The sequence below is a fragment of the Macaca nemestrina genome, chromosome 16 (assembly GCF_043159975.1).
Source record: "Macaca nemestrina isolate mMacNem1 chromosome 16, mMacNem.hap1, whole genome shotgun sequence".
Lineage (NCBI taxonomy): Eukaryota > Metazoa > Chordata > Mammalia > Primates > Cercopithecidae > Macaca > Macaca nemestrina.
In genome coordinates, this window is record NC_092140.1 from 10,531,487 (window position 1) to 10,537,486 (window position 6,000).

The window sequence follows — 6,000 nt, forward strand, 5'->3', positions numbered from 1 at the left end:
GAAGGAGATAAGGGGACCATTTGTTTTTGTTAGAATTTGATATATAGTAGGCCCCTCTTATCCACATTACTTATAACTTTTTCTCTTATGCCCATCTGGCTAAGCCATAGTGGCAGCTTGTGTTCCCTTAAATAGGCGAAACCTGCTTCATCCTTTGAACTTTGCATATGCTGTTTATTAATCTGGAACTCAAACTTTCAGGCCTATTCTCAAAGCTGTCTTCAATATGTAACTCTTTCTAACCATTCTATATAAAATTGTAATATAGTAGTCCCTACTTATTCCTGGGGTATATGTTCCAAGACTCCCAGTGTCTTGGAAACCACAGATAGCACCAAATTTTTTATATATGTACCAAATTATGTGTGTGCGTGTGTGTATGTATATATATAAAATAGTTTTATATGTACATATATAAAAATGCTGTTTTTATATAGTATGTTTTTATGTATATAAACTATGTTATATATATAAACTATATTTTTTTGATACTTACATACCTATGATAAAATTAATTTATAAATAGGGCATAGTAATAAATTAATATTTAGGGGCTGTGGTTGACTGTGGATAACTGAAACCATGAAAAGTGAAAATGTGGATAAGGAAAGAATGGGATGATATATTCAAAGTGCTCAAAGAAAAAAAATATCAGTCAAGAATACTTATACTAAGCAAATCAATTCTTCAGAAATTAGGAAACAATATATTCCCAAACAAACAAAACAGGGAATTCATCATCACTACTAGACTGTTCCTATAATAAAAGCTTACAGGAGTCTGACATCTGGAAGCAAAAGGACAGTATCTATTATAAAAACATATGGAAGTAAAAAACTCACTGGAAGAACAGGTATACAAATGAGAAACAGAAATCAAATGTTATCCACTACAAAAAGCCACTAAATCACAAACATACACAATAAGAATGTTTACACCAAACAATCTGAAAACAATTGACAAAATGACAGAAGTAGATCCTCACCTATTAATCGCAACCTTGAATGTAATAGTGTAAGTTCCCCATTTAAAAGATATAGACTAGTTGAACAGATTTTTTAAAAAGAAAAAGAAGCAAGACCCTGTTATATGCTGCCTACAAGAAACTCACCCTAGCTGTAAAGACACAAACTGAAAGGATAGAAAAAGATATTCATGCAAATGGAAACCAAAAGTATGCACAAGTAGCCATACTTACATAAGACAAAATACAAATTATGACTAAAAAAAGATAAAGAGACAAAGAAGGCCATTATATAATAAGAAAGGGATTAATTCAGCAAGAAGATATAATTATTCTAAATATATATGCACCCAAAAACCAGAGCAGTCAGATACATAAGACAAATATGAAAGTATATGGGAGAAATACAACTCAATATAAAAATAGATGGGATTCAACACCCCCAACTTTCAGCATTAGGAGATAACCTACACAGAAATTTAACAAAGAAACATTAGACTTAAACAGCTCTATAGACCAAATGGACCTGACATTTATAGAACATTTCAAGCAACAGCTGCAGCATACACATTCTTCTCATCTAGCACCTGGTGCATTCTCTACGATAGACAATATATTAGGCCACTAAACAAGTCTCAATACATATTCAAAAGTGAAAATTTTATCAGGTATCATTTCAGGCCATAACAGAATAAAATTAAAAATCAACAAGAGGAAATCTGGAAAAATACGAATATGTGGAAATTAAATAACATGTTCCTGAATGACCATTGGGTAAATAAAGAGATTAATAAAATTTAAAAACTACGTGAAAGACATAAAAATGGAAACACCACATTCCAAAACCTATAGGACACAGCAAAAGCAGTACTAAGTTTATAGCAACAAATGGCTATATAAAAAAATAGAAATATTTTAAATAAACAAACTAATGATTAACTCCTAATTATCAGAAATCAGAAAAGCAAAAATAAATCAAACCCCTAGTTAGTGGAAGAAGAGAAATAATAAAAGTCATAGCAAAACTAAATAAAAACAAGACTTAAGAATACAAAAGAAAATCAGCAAAATGAAAGGTTTTTCTGAAACAACAAACAAAATTAACAAACAGGGAGACTGAGAAAGAGTAAAGATTCAAATAAGCAAAACCAGAAACAAACGAAAAGACATTAGAAGTAATACCACAGAAATAAAAAGAATCATTAGAGACTGTTATGAATAACTATACATAAACAAATTTAAAAACTTGGAGAAAATGGACAAGTTCCTAGACACATATAACACACCAAGATTGAACCAGGAAGAAATAGAAAACCTAAGCAGAACGGTAACAAGTACAAGATCTTTTAGTAATAAGTCTCCAACTAAGGAAAAGTCCAGAACTGGATAGTTTCACTGCTGAACTTCACCAAACTTTAAAAAAAAAAAAAAAATGACCAATTCTTCTCAAACTATGTCAAAAAATGAATAGGAGGGTATTTTTTCTTACTCATTCTACAAGGTAAACATTACTCTGATATCAAAACCAGAAAAGGATATAACAACAAACTGTAGGCCAATATCCCTGATGAGCATAGATGGAAAATATTCTTATCAAAATACTAGCTAACTAAATCAAACATCAAAAAAATACACCATGATCAAGTGGAATTTATCCAAGAAATGCAAAGATAGCTCAACATATGCAAATCAATAAATGTGATACACCATATCCACAAATGAAATAAAAAACATATGATCATCTCAATAGATGCAGAAAAAGCATTTCATGAAATTCAACATCCATTCATGATAAACACTCAACAAAATAAACAATCTCAACAAACAAAAACACTCTCAAAAAACACTCTCAATGAAAACATCCATTCATGATAAACACTCAACATGCATTCATGATAAACACTCTCAACAAAGAGGGTACAGAAGGAACACACTTCAAAATAATGAAGGCCATATACGACAAAACCACAACTAATATCTACTGAGTGGAGGCAAATTAAAAGCCTTTCCTCTAAGATCTGGCACAAGACGAGGATGATCACTTTCACTGCTTTTACTCAACATTGTAGTGAAAGTCAGTCAGAGCAATTATGCAAGAGAAAATAAAGGAAACTCAAATTGGAAAGAATGAAGTCAAGTTGTTCTTGCTTTCAGACAACATGATCTTACACTTAGAACAATATAATGACTCCAACAAAAAACTATTAGAAATAATAAATGAGTTTGGCAAAGTTGCAGGAAACAAAATCTAAGTACAAAAATCAGTAGGATTTCTATATACCAATAGTAAACAATCTGAAAAAGCAATCAATAATAAAATAATTCCATTTGCAATAGCTACAGAAAAATAAACTAAAGAATAAGAAAGTGAAAGAACTCTAAAATGAAAATGATGAGACACTTGGAAAATAAATTTAATAGGACAAAAAAATTGAATATATCCCACATTCATGAATTGGAATAATATTGTTAAAATGTCCATACTACCCAAAGTGATCTACAAAATGAATACAATTCCTATCAAAATGGTATTCTTCACAAAAATAGAAAAGGCAATCCTAAAATTTGTGTGAAACCACAAAGACCCCAAATAGTAAAAGCTATCCTGAGCAAAAAGAACAAAGCTGAAGGCACCACACCACCTGATTTAAAAATATAATACAAAGCTAAAGTAACCAAGTTAACATCGTACTGACCTAAAAACAGACATGTAGGCCAATGAAACAGAATAAAGAACCCAGAAATAAATCAGTGCATTTACAACCAACTCATTTTTCACAAAGGCACAAAGAACGTACATAGAAGAAAGAACAGTCTCTTCAATAAACGGTGCCAAAAGCTGAATATCCATACACAGAAGAATAAAACTGGACCCCTATCTTTCATCATATGCAAAAATCAAGTCAAGATTAATTAAAGACTTCAAAGTAAAACCTAAACTACAAAATTACTAAGGAAAACACACACACACACACACACACACACACACACACACAAAATTCGGGATATCGGTCTTGGCAAAGAGTTTTGAGTAAGACCTCAAAAGCACAAGCAACAATAGCAAAAGTAGAGAAACAGGATTATATCAATCTAAAAAGCTTCTACACAGCAAAGCAAACAATTAATGGAGTGAAGGTAAACCTACAGAATGGCAAAAAAGATTTTCAAACTATACATCTGACAGGGGATTAATAATCAAAATATATAAGGAGCTCAACCAATTCAACAGCAAAAGTACATATAATCAAATTAAGAAATGGGCAAAGGACTTGTATAGAGACTTCTCAAAAGAAGACATACAATGAGCCAATAAGTATATGAAAAAATGTTCAACGTCGCAAATCATGAGGGAAATACAGATCAAAACCACAATGAGGTATCATCTCGCCCCATTTAAAATGGCTATTATAGAAAAGACATAAAATAGCAGATGCTGGTGAGGATATCAAGAAAGGGGAACTCTTGTACACTGTTGGTGAAAATGTAAATTAATACAGCCATTACAAAAAAACACATAAAGGTTTCCCAAACCAATTTGTAGTATTTGTGTATGGTTTTTTTATTTTTATTTATTTTTTATGAGACCTAGTCTTGCTCTGTTGCTAGGCTGGAGTGCAGTGGCGCGATCTCACCTCACTTCAACCTCTGCCTCCCAGGTTCATGCGATTCCCCTGCTTCAGCCTCCCGAGTAGCTAGGACTACAGGTGCATGCCACCATGCCTGGCTGGTTTTTTTTTTTTTTTTTTTTTTTTTTTGGTATTTTAGTAGAAACAGGGTTTCACCATGTTGGCCAGCATGGTCTCGGCCTCCCAAAGTGCTGGGATTACAGGAGTAAGCCACCACCTCTGGCCCATCTATAGTCTGTGTATACTGTTGGGGTGATGGGTGCACGTAAATCTCACAAATCACCACTAAAGAACTTACTGATGTAACCAAATACCATCTGTTCCCCAAAAACCTATAGAAATAAATTTTTAAAAATCCAATCCAGCTATCCCACTGCTGGGTACATATCCAAAAGAATATATATACACACACACACACTATATATACATACACTATATATGCACTATATATACACCATATATACTATATATACACTATATACTATATATACACTATATATACTATATACACATACATATATCAGTGTATATATACATTGATATATATTGTGTGTGTGTGTATATATATATTAGTATAGCAAAGAGATATCCACACTCCCACGTTTATCACAATACTATTCATAACAGGCAAGAAATCGAATCGACCTAAGTTTCAATCAATGAGTGAATTAATAAAGAAAATGTGGTATATATGCATAATAGAAGACTGTTAAGTCATAAAAAGGAATAAAATTCTATCATTTTTCAGCAACATGGATGAGCCTGGACAATATTATGTTAAGTGAAATAAGCCAAGCATAGAAAAATAAATTTTATATGTTCTCACTTATATATGGGAGATAAAAAGGTTGATCATGGAGGTAGAGAGTAGAGTGGTGGTTATCTGGGAAAAGAAAGAGGAAGGAGGGGAAACAAAGATTGGTAATGAGTACAAAAATACAGTTACATAGAAAGAATAAGTTCTAGTGTTTGATAGTACTGTAGAGTGACTACAGTTATAAATAATTTATTGTATATTTCACAAATAGCTAGAAGAGAGACTTCGGAGTGTTCTCAACACAAATAAATGATAAACATTTGAAGTAATAGATATTCTAATTACTCTGATTTAACCATTAACCTATTGTATTAATGAATCTAAGTATCACATTGTACTCCATAAATATGTATAATTGTGTATGAATTTTAAAAAAACAGTATAATAAATTTTTGTATTTATAAGCCACCTAGTCTCTGATACTCTTTTGTAGTTGCTCAAACTAAGACATTGGGTATAAAATAATTTTTATACATTTTTTATGGTCTTGAGTAACTGAAAGATGGAGTTGCTATTAACTCAGAAGGGAAAGACTGCACAGTGAGGTCCTGGAGAGAGAAAACTTTAGTTTAGAACTGTGAGATCCCTATTGA